Raw genomic sequence first — 12242 nt, 5'->3', positions numbered from 1 at the left:
TCACTGAAGTATGAGGTGAGGTCATCGGTGAGGACAGGAGGCTGGGCAGGGGTCACTCCAATGTCCGTTATCCACGATATTTGAGAGAGACAGCACTGCGAATTGAGTTCACATGTTTTCCCTCTCCTCTCCTGCTGGACATTCCCCCCCAAGTATATAACGTGCTCTTATAGTTGGTCAATAGAGTAATAAGTCTCATTTCACACATAAATCCCAAATCTTGTATTCGAGACTATTCAAACCTCTATCAAACTCAAAATGGAAATTTTTTCTTCTCTGGTTATGCAGTATCAATAAGATCATGATTTCACAGACAAGTCGACTTTTTTAAATTTCAGTATAGTTAACATACAGTGTTTTATTAGCTTCAGGTGTATAATACAGTGATTCTGCACTTCCATATGTTACCCCGTGCTCATCACAACAAGTGCCCTCCTTCATCCCCATCCCCTGCTTCACCCCTTCCCCCACCAACATCCCCTCTGGTGACCATCAGTCTGTTCTCTGTAGGTAAGGGTCTGTTTCTCTCTCTCTTTTTTCCTTTGCTCATTTCTGTTTCTTAAATTGCACATATGAGTGAAATCATATGGTATTTGGCTTTCTCTGACTGACTTACTTCACTTAACGTAATAAATATTCTCTAGCTCCATCCATCTTGCAAATGACAAGATTTCATTCTTTTTTACAGCTAAATAATATTCGTGTGTGTGTGTGTATGTGTGACATCTCCTTTGTCCATTCATCTATCAGTGGACACTTGGGCTGCTTCTATACTTTGGCTATTGTAAATAAGGCTGCCATAAACATAGGGGTGCATGTATCCCTTAGTGTTTTTGTATTTTGGGGGTAAATACCGAGTAGTATGACTACTGGATTGTAGGGTAGCTCTATTTTAAACTTTTTGAGGAATCTCCAGAGTGTTTTCCACAGTGGCCGCACAATTTGCATTCCCGCCCACAGTGCACAAGGGTTCCTTTCTCTCCACATCCTCGCCAGCACTTGTTGTTTCTTGTGTTTTTTATTTTAGCCATTCCAACAGGTGTGAGGTGATGTCTCACTGTAGTTTCGATTTGCATTTCCCTGGTTATGAGTGATGTTGAGCATCTTTCCATGTGCCCAGACGAGCAGTTTTGAGAATGTGTTTGTTGACAGCACACTTTGCAATCTCAGCATGGTTTTAAATGAATCTAGAGGAATAAAAGAAGAATAATAGTAATTTTATTTTAAATGTGCATTACTTACAATATCTAAGAGTTGATTGCATTTATTTTATGATGTCAGAACAGAAGCACCGAAGATGTACAGAAAACATTGAAAATTCCTGTAGTGAAACGTCCTGGCCCAGTGTTACTCTGCTGGCCACCCAGTTAGTAAAGCCAACAAGAATAGAAACAGGGAGATGTGTCTGCCCCTTGCCTGTCATTTAATTTATCCCAGTTCACATGTACGGTAATATTTTATTTGCTTGTCAAATTCTATATGTATCTATATATACAGGCTTGAATTTTTAAAAAAGCAGTGTATACCTTACACCTTTTTTTATCAAAGAAATGTTTACAAGCGACTTTTTTATTATTCATAAATATTTCGGTATCTATTTCTGAAAGCTAGGAACTCATTTTTTTTAACACAGCAATATCATTATTACATCTAAAAAATAATTCCTTAATATCATGAAGGCTCCACTCAGCATGTACACTTTCCAATATAGTTTGCAGTAGTTCAACTGAGGACGCAAATAAGCTCCATATGGTGCAGTTGGTTAGTGTGTCCTCTAAGTCTCTTTTAATCTATAGATTCCCCATCCACTGTTCTTTCTCCCCCTACCCAGCCTCTTCCTTTTATATTGAAATTGGACAGTGGGCCAGGAACTATGCTAAATGCTTAATGGATATTATTCTATTTCTTCTTCAAGTAGCTATTATAATTATCCAGTTACAAAACCAGGAATGAGGGGTTCGAAAAATGAATACACTTGAAGCGGCAGAACTGAGGTGAAGTCTGCAGGTCTACTCAGCCCCAACGCCCATGTTCTTTCTACTAGCTCTGGCCTGCCAAGTCACTTGTCCTTGGGCCTCCAAAGCCCAAGAGGCCCTGTGTTTAACCATCCAAGCAAACTGGAGCCCAGGCATCCCAGAAGTCTGGGTTTCTGTAATGAATGCAGGAAAAAGAGCGTCTAACCTTCTAACCACATCGATATTTCCAAATTTTAGGACCTTTGTAATTCCCACAAAAGCAATAGCAATTACTGAGACAGTAGCTGAGAGACTGTGCCCCCCCACCCCAACCCTTGCCTCCAACTTCCAGTAGCAGCTTTTAGCTTCTCAGGGCTCAGAAGGCAATGAAGAGGTTGCTATGAGTGGGGAGGGAGGGTCACGGGAGACAGAGATCCAGAATGGCATCTCTCATATTTATCTCCTTATCCCCAAGTTTTGCAGAGCTGACCACTGCTGAATGATAACTCTGAACATAATGGAAATCAGGCAAACCCCATTCTTCTCAAAAAAATTAGTGCTTTAAAACCTTATAATAAAACAAAATAAGTTTAAAGCACTTGCACTCTCTCAGACAGACAATATTTTGATCAGGGATTGTGTACTTGATCAAAAAGCCATCTCAAAAAAAAATGAAGACATATCCAACAATATGTCAACAAAACAAAAACACAGCTAACATATTTGCAAATGCTTCAGATAGTAAAATAATACTCCTAGTGCTATAAATGAACATAAATTTACTTTGTATATTGATTTTTTAAAGATTTTATTTCTTTATTTGAGAGAGAGAGTGAGTGAAAGCACAAGTTGGGGGAGGAGAAGAGGGAGAGGGAGAGGGGAGCAGACACTCCCCACTGAGCAGGGAACCCACTGCAGGGCTTGATCCCAGGACCCTGAGATCATGAACTGAGCTGAAGGCAGACGCTTAACTGACTGAGCCACCCAGACACCCCTGTATATTGATGTTTAAAACAGTCCCAACTTACTAGATTGCTTGTAGAGCTTATAAACAATATAATCCTACCGAATCTCCATATTTACTATCATTATACCTACATTCAGTCTCCCAGACTTGGGTCTATCATTTTCATGTTACTTTTTGATATACATGGTGAATGCCTACTTTATGCCTCAGCAAAAGTTGATTTTATCCCTGTATGTTTTCAAAGCACAGGTCCAATGTTAGATGCTAGACACCAGAGATCTAATGATTAATAAAGCAAGGTTACTGCCATCAAGTGGCTCAACCTTGTAGAGAGCCAACATGAAAACGAACAGACAGTGTAATGTGATGAGTTCTGGGTGTGTACCATGATACAGGGATGTATGGAGTCCAGGAAGGCTTCACAAAGTAGATCATATATGAACTGATGGTGGGAGGACAGTGATGATGGTGGTGATGATGATGGTGGTGGTGGTGATGACGATGGTGATGGTATTGATGATGATGGTGGTGGTGGTGGTGGTGATGTGGGTGATGGTGGTGGTGGTGATGGTGGTGGTGGTGATGATAGCGGTGTCAACACTGAGCACTAAGGGCCTGTACCCATGCTGTATTTATATATTACCTCACTAAACACTCACAACGTCCATCAAGATCAGCTTTACCCACGTTCGTGCAAAAGAAGTAACTGAGATCCAAGAAGTTGAGAATTTTACCTAATGTCATACAAAGAGGTAGGTGGAATCAAAACTGTCTACTCAAAGTTCTCATTAAACCAAAATTTCTGATTCCAACAACAGCTTCTTATAGGAATCCCCTCAGCCTCCCTGCCCAGGAGTTTTTCGGGGGACCTCCCAGGCAGAAGGGCAGGTGCTCACCAAGTCTTTGAAGTGAGGGACAGCAGTCCACATCCACATCACGTGGAGCCTGGTGGAGAGGAGAGAAACATTATAGTCTCTGCTGAAAGCTTCTTGTGGTACAGATGGATACCCTAAACTAGATCTTACCTCTTTGCCACCTGACTCAAAATGAGAGTCATAGAAAAACAAAGAGGCCCCCAAACACTAAGCAAATAAAAAAGTTAATTCTGATGAAAGTGTTGGGGGTGGGTGGAGTTCATTTGCAGTGAAACTGACAACTAGATGTATTGCCCCTGTGTCTAAACTGCAAGCTACTTTCGAGCAGAAATGAATAGCCGGGTTTCCTGGTTTATTATTCACTTAACACATGCGTTCATTTGACAAACACCTCTTGGGTGCCTCTATGCGGCCGACACTGCAGAAAAGGGGGTGAAGACGGTGGGAAGCCTCCCTCAGCAAGACGTGGTCGGGACGAGGAGACTGACCTCTCAGTGGGTCATGGCAGCATGTGTGCACGGCGAGCACGCAGCAAGCACGGATTCCAGTGTGTGCTGCGTCCTCACCTCCGTAAACGGTCTGAGGGTGGGAACTGGGGTGTTGTCCCCAGCGGCACCCCAGTTCTGCAAATGCACAAAATGTACCATGGTTCGAATTTAGAAGCTACTCGATTAGAAATTAGCTTCATGAGGAGACCGAGTAATCGGAGTAACAGCAGACAAGAGCCAGTGGTGAATGATTTTCAGAACCTAATATCCTTTGTCTTTCATGAAGCCTCTGCCACCGTCCTGGGGCACTTGTCACAATCGGAGTATATCACCTTTCTGTCCTCTGAGAATCAACCTTTGTGTCATATACTGCAGATAATACTGAAAAAAAAAAGTTTGCTTGGGAAAGAAAAAAGGAAAAAAATTAAACCTTGTAATTATCAGTGCTTAAAGGCTCCCACTTTTTCTTCAATTTTCTTAAGCTAAAAGCCACCTGGCAGGGTTTTGGTTTCTAAATGTGATAACCAGAGGATTGAACAATTGTTAACAATGTAATACTTAGGTAAAGTAAATGAATAGATAATCTGACACAAAAATTGCAAAACGGATACACATTTGTGTATCCGTGGTACTAAAGAGGGTACTAAACAGCAGATGACCACAGAGAAGCAGCCTCACCTTCCGTGGAGGAGGCAAACTGTGGTCTCTCCCGACCAGTCACCACATGCATGCCTGTCAGGGGCCAGAGGACCGTGCATGAAGGACTGTGCACGCTGCCGTGACAAATGGAACCAAACGTTCCCTAGGTCTTCAACTTTAAGGATGCCCCCCACCAGCCCCTCCTGTCCGGAGCCCCGCAAATGGCACTGGCAGCATTCGTCCTGCGAACCCCCCATACACAGGGGGTCTGCATCGCTGTCCACATCAGACTCACAGGGGACGTGCCTCTGCACAGTCCTTCCCAAGGACACGCTGCTCTTACACAGATTTGGCCCTGATAACCGACGAGGTATGAAAGAAGCAGAAAAGCAAAAGAGTGTTGAATTTGAGTAAATCTCAGTGGTTTAGAGTTTATGGTTTGATTACGTTTGTAATAAAACCGCCTTTGCCTATTCATGCATCACTCCAGGAATGTTCCCTTCTGGGTCACCATCCATTTGCCTTACCTAGTGGCAGGGCCATTTCCAGCACGTATAAATGCCTTATAAATTCCAGCACCTATTAATCGCCTTATAAAAATATCTTCTCTGGACTTTACTTACCCCTTCAGCTATTCCCCATTTTTCTGTTCTCCTTTACGGCAAAACTTCTTAAAAGCTTTGACTCTTCACTCTGTCCTCCTTGAGCTCTGTCATCACACTCGACCATCACCACACTTCACCACCACCACTCCCCAAAATTGCTTTTCCAAGGTCACGAATGAATCAATGCTCAATCCTCATCCCACTTGATGTATCAGCAATGCTCGATATGATCGATCACGTTCGACTTCTTGGAAACATGTTACTCGCTTGGCATTCATGGCCACACACCGGCTGCCTCCTTTACTGGTTTATATTCTTCTCCACACCCAGCGCTTGGCTCTTAGACCCTCTCCCATTTCTCCCTATTCTCCCCTGGCCTCTAATGGCTTTAAATAGATTGTCTTTGTGTTGGCGACTGCTGGATTTATAATTCCATGCTGGACCTCCCCCCCACCCTGATCAGGATCTTGGCTCATCCATCCAACCATCTACTCAGCAACTCCACTGGATGTCTAAAAAAATATTTCAAAATGAATATGCCCAAAATGGAATTGCTGATGTTCCTGCCTCCCTCAAGTTTGGTTCACCCCATAATCTCCCATCTCAGTCAGTAGCATCTATCCTTCCTTGTTCAAGCCAAAATCTCAGCATTCGTATCTTATTTCCTTAAAGTCAGAGGCTTTTTTTTCTTTTTTTCCATATGTACAGGGACCCCAATAAAATGTCCTTTGAGGAGAGACCAGTGCCACAATACCATAAATCTTCCTCCCAGTCTTCCCCAAAGGGAATATGGTCATTTACCAGTGTGACTGTGCACTATGGAAGTGAAAATGCCCAAACTTTTCTGGGATTACAGAAGACTGGCTCTGAGTCGGCATTCATTCCTGAGAACCCCAAATGCCACTGTGGTCTACCAGACCAAATGAGGACCAGATGATAAGTGGAAGTCAGATGACAAGTATAATTTTGGCTTAAGTCTTTCATGAGCCCAGTGAGTCCAGATACCCATCCTGTGATTATCTCACTAGTGCCTCGTTCCCTAGTCCCAGTTAAACCTTATTTAATTGGAATAGACATTTTCAGCAACTGGCAGAATCCCCACACGGAAGGCACAATAGTGATGGTTAGCATCACAGACTTCGGAGCTAACTTGGCTAGGTTCAAACCCTGGATTTGACAATACCTGTGTAACCTTGGACAAATTCCTTAACATTTCTGTGTTTCAGTCTCCTAATTTTAAAAATGAGATGACAATGTCCTTTAAGGGTAATACGGGGACTAAATGAGCTAGTATTTGTCAGATGCTTAGACCTGTACCTACGCATGGTGTAAGTGCTACATCAGTGTTGCTTAAGTAAACAAAATCCTTAATCCCTGTCTTTATCTCACACTGTCCCTCAAATCAGTCAGGAAATCCCTTTGGCTTTACCTTTAGGAAGTATCTAGGATTTGATGACTTTACACTCCACCCCTCCCCACTGCTACCACCACAGAGCCATCCTCCGCTGCCTCTGGTCTGAGTTACTGTGGTAGCGTCTTCACTGATCAGGCCCTCCGTGACCTCTCTAACCTGATCTCTTAATATTCTCCTCCATATTTACTCCACTGCCCTCCGGCCACACCAGCTGCTTGCTGCTTCTCAAATACGCCAGACTTCCTCTCATCTCAGTGCCTTTGCACTGGCTAGTCCCTCTGCCTGGGATGCTCTTGCCTCAGAGAGCCTCTTGTCTCAACACTCTTCGATGTTGTGCTCCTAGTAAACCCGCTCTGACTATTCCTATTTAAACTGCAATTGTACCCCCATACATACTCCCAACATATTCACATGAGCTCCTTGTCCTGCTCTATTTTAATAGCACTTGTCACCTTCAAAACTGTGTATGGCTTACTGGATTCACCCCGGGATCCCACAGAAGATTATGAGAAAGTCCCGAAGGATTAAAAATCCACTAGATGGAAGGGACTGACCTGGATCGCTGGGTCACTGCGTGGAGAAGAACTGTCCAGGAGAACCTCCCGACCAGCAGGATATGCGCTGGACCCGCCATGAGCTGACTGCTTGCCAGGCTGTACACCACCCATTCAGAGGAGCTGAGGGAAGAGCCCCAGAGTGAACGGAGCCCCTAACAACAGCACCTGTAGGACCCGGCAATCAGAGCAGGAAAAATGAGCAGAAGGCCCCAAACTAGCAGCTCCTTGTAAACAAGAACTGCAGGAGAGGAAAGAAGACAGCTTTTTATTTTTTGATGAGATTTTTAAAAATAATAACAACAATACCACTCAAAGAAATGCAATCTCAATATGAGAAAAAAAGAGTCAACCTCAAAGAGGCTTCCCCCACCGCCTTTTTTTTTTCACTTTACATATTCCAGAGCTGAAGTGAAGGAGCTGTTATTCTCTGGTGGGGATTGAATTTGGGCTTGTAATGATCAAGCCGAAGATATCTTCACACAGAAAGAAAAACACAAAGAGATGGAAATCATTATGAGAAATTTGTAAAAAGGGCTTGGAGGACAGATGCAGAGACCTAACATGTGAATAATAGGAGTTCTGAAGGAGGGAAAGGAACAGATGCAGGAATGCATTAATTAAGGAAATAATAGAAGACACTTTCCTGGTTTGAAGAAAGACTCAAGTCTGCAAATTTAAAGTGCTCATGGGGGCGCCTGGGTGGCTCAGTTGGTTTAGCGACTGCCTTCGGCTCAGGTCATGATCCTGGAGTCCCGGGATCGAGTCCCGCATCGGGCTCCCTGCTCGGCAGGGAGTCTGCTTCTCCCTCTGACCCTCCTCCCTCTCATGCTCTCTGTCTCTCATTCGCTCTGTCTCAAATAAATAAATAAAATCTTAAAAAAAATAAAAATAAAAATAAAAAAAAATAAAGTGCTCATGGAGTTTCAGGCAGAATTGATGGGGGAAATTAAAAACAAACAAACAAGCAAACAAAAACACGCTTGGGCATGTTGTGGCAGAATTCCTAAGTTTAAGCATAAAAAAATGTATAGGCTGTCAGACATGAAAACTATGTGATGTACAAAGGAAAAGGTCAACACAAATTGGGAGAAGACAGGAGATTGAGACTGAGGAATTACATGCACAGAATGGAGGGAGGAGGATCCCAAGCCCAAATCCTACCCCTTGCTGAGAGAGCCACCTGCCAGGGTGAGGGGAGGCTGGGAGCTACTCTGCAAACATCCAGGGCTTCTGTCACCCTTAGAGATTTATCTAAGGAAATACTTTGGGAAGGACTGTAAGTCGACAAAATGCAGAACAGAGTCTCTAGTGGGGCACAAGATGGTGAGGAAACAGCATGAATGTGAGTCTCTGTCTCTACATACGTACGTACGTGCACGCATGCATGTGTGTGTTTGTGTGTGCAGTTTTCCACTTAGATATATATAAGTCTGAATGGAAAATGATGGATGCCTGGGAATTTGTAGGGTCAGTGCTAAATAATGGTCATACAGATAGAAGAAACATCCTACAGGGAAAACCTACAAATGTCCAAAAGTACTAAACTCTGTCATCAATCCTTGGGAAGGGAGGAAGGAGCAGGTAGAGAAAGGAAGAAGAACTTAAGTTTTTATCTGAGATAAGAGTGAGGAAGTAAAAGCGTTATGAAGGTGGAAAAGGACAATCAGAAAATAAAATACTTTGATGGAGAGATATAGCTGACCCCTGGTTTTCATATTCACCGCAGAGAAAAGAAGCGTTCAGTAGAAATGAGCAAAATGGGAGAGTAATACCTAGAGGAGTGGGAGATTGTGCTAGAACCTCTACATTTCATAGGTAAAATGGAGAGAATTAATGGTACCTTGATCAACCCACCAAAATTAAGGGGAAGAAAGGAAAAACAAAGTAACCTAAATGGCATGCATGAGGTAAGATGAAAGAAATAAAATCAAAGATATCTGATATTCCATTAAATATGAATGAGCTGGATTCATCTTTCAAAGACAAAAATTGTCAGATTGGACTTTAAAAAGCAGATGTATCTTATTTCAAAGCACACTTAAAACCAAGTGATTTGTTTAATGTTGAAAAGAAATGAAGAGGCAAGCAGATATCAGGAAAATGCATTCTTTTAAAAAAGAAAAGAAAGGAAAGAGGAAAAGCGACAGTACAATTAGAATTGGCAAAGCAACGTGTAAGATTAAAAGCATTAATCAGGACAAGAGGAAGATGATAAAACATAAACACCCTTTATGAAAAAGATGTAACAGTCATAAATCGGTATGTACTAGATACCTAAAAAGCTAAATATATCAACCAAACCCTATTAGAAATATTTTTTTTTAAATAAGGCATGAACACTGATTTTTAGTGGGTTGTTTTAATAACAGCTTTTAAAATATAAAATTTCTATTTTTGTTTATGCCCGTGTTCAATGCAGTTGGCCTGTTTATGTTTTGATGTAGATCCTCAGACGCAGTTAGTCTGAGGAGAAAGGCGTCTGTAGATACTAAGTTTAATTTTATAAAGATTCCAACCAGGTCTGCTTATCTTGAAAGTTGGTGATCTCCTCACTACTCTGCGTTGACATCCTTGGGCCAAGGAGATCCCAGCAAGAGGATCACAAGGCCCATTGAGGCAGAGGGTGGCATGGGGGCACCTGGGGAGCCTCTCTGAGGGGATGTTCAGTCACTGAGAATGCAGCGAGGCCTCAGTCTGGGCCTTCGGGCTGGACCGGCTGGTTCCTGAGGGGAGGGCTTTGACCTTCATACTGCAGCCCCACCCCCATGCCTCCCAGCAGAGGATAAAGAGCAGCGGGCATCCTCAGTTACCCTGGAGTGACTCTCTGTCCCCTCTGCAGGCACCGGGCAAACAGTCATCTTTCTTCAGTTTCAACCACAAACAGTTTTTGCACACGCCATATGCATAAGACCCTGTTCTGGGCTTTTTTTAGGGCACTTTTTCCAGACTTCCCTCAGGTCTGGTGAGTGAGCCAAAGTTCTAGGACTCATGTGCGGCTTCCAGATGCTTCATAGTCAAGGTTTGTCTGGCAACAGTCCCTAGCCAGGGCTGATCCATGACTTAGTTTCCAACAGGTTGAGGCAAAAATTAGAGATAAGTGCCAGAAAGTGAGTTTTTAGTGAAGGTAAACCTATTCCATTTAGGTGTTCTTGATCTTCGTCTTAGGTCCTTCCTTGTTTTATCTTTAAAGTCGCCTTTCTTTTCTGAAATGGTGGTAGATGACAAGGGCTTTTTTTTTTTTAACAACTTACTTGAAAAATAACAGTTTGATAACCCTATGCCCCCCAAATAAATTAATGTATGTATGGATAAAAGAGGTATTGCTCTGTGAATCCAAGTCTGTGCGGACCCCTGTTCTGTGTGGTTTCCTTTCTGTGGCTCTAGGGCTATCCATGCCACGAGGATATAACATCTCTGTGGTCGCCTTGCACTGTTTGCACGTGTACCTTGACCGGCAATGGAAGGGGTCCAGTCATTCAGGGAGCCAGATTTACTCTGGAGGGGTGGGGGCTCCATAACCGTCCTGCTCTGGGAGGCTGGAAGAACACGCTGCCTTGCTAAGCATCGCCAAACCTGGTGATTCCTGGCCCTTTTTAAAATCCCTGATGGAGTCTGTCCCCACATGACCAACTGATGTCAAAAGCCTGAATACTTGGTCCCCCACGTATTCTACTTAGGAAACTCATCATAATCCAACATCATTCTAGAAGGAAAATTGTCAGATACACCTAGAGCGATCATCACTAATATGACAAAGTTGCCCTGAATCTGTCTTCAAAATTCAAAAGGAAAAAGTGAAAATTGGAGGTTATAATTTTACCAATATCAATCCAAAGAGAGACAAGTACCATCTTCATTTAAATTATACTTTTATCCTCCAAAATTTCAAAAATGATTTCTGATTTTATCTCCATCATTTATTGATTAAAACGTTAGGGAGTTTACTTTAAACCCAAGTTGAGTTTGCAGGTTTCGCTCTTTCAACATGGCACGTCACTTCTTTTCACCACAGGAGATAGCATGGTGTGGGCAACTTTGGTCTGTCTGACAGCAAGTATCTGAGTTTAAATCATGACTGAAAATTATTTATTAGCTGTGTTGCTTTCAGAAAGTCTAAGTCGAGTTTCACATCTGTAAAATGGGCATTATGGGACCAACACATAGTCGTGGTGTATCTGGTGTGAAATACTCAAGAAATGCTAGTCCTGTGTTTTAAAAATCCAGTTAGACTTCCAATTTTAATTTTAAATGAACTTTCACAGGATACCTCCTTTTCTGCTTGGATTATTTTAAAAATAAAATGATTGGGAGGAAGAGTTTAAATTTGCTTTTCAAGTTTGTGAAGAATTACACAAATGAGCCTGGAGTGAAACGGTTTTGTGCCAAATGTTTTGCCTACTCATAACGCCAAATACCCACAAATACGAACCACAGGTGGTCCGAGCTTTAATTTCACACCACTGTCTCTTTAAACACTGTCCTTAGTACTGCGCTTTGGTGCTGAATCATGACTGACTCAGAGGTTTATAAATACTGCTACTTGAATCACTTGGAATTTTCTTTCGTGGTCCCCTACTTCCCTTTCTAAGTTTCGATTAGACCTGACCCTGCAAAGGGAGTGATATCTGACAAGTTCACTTCCCACGTTACTGGGGCTGCTAAGTCTCTATGACATATGGGATGCGTTTATAAGAGGGAACATTCTAAAAATAAGCTTAATATATTCTCATTCAGTTCACTAT

Source organism: Neomonachus schauinslandi, chromosome 11, assembly GCF_002201575.2.
Source record: "Neomonachus schauinslandi chromosome 11, ASM220157v2, whole genome shotgun sequence".
Lineage (NCBI taxonomy): Eukaryota > Metazoa > Chordata > Mammalia > Carnivora > Phocidae > Neomonachus > Neomonachus schauinslandi.
The sequence above is the reverse complement of the archived record's forward strand: the minus strand, read 5'-3'. Positions refer to the sequence as shown.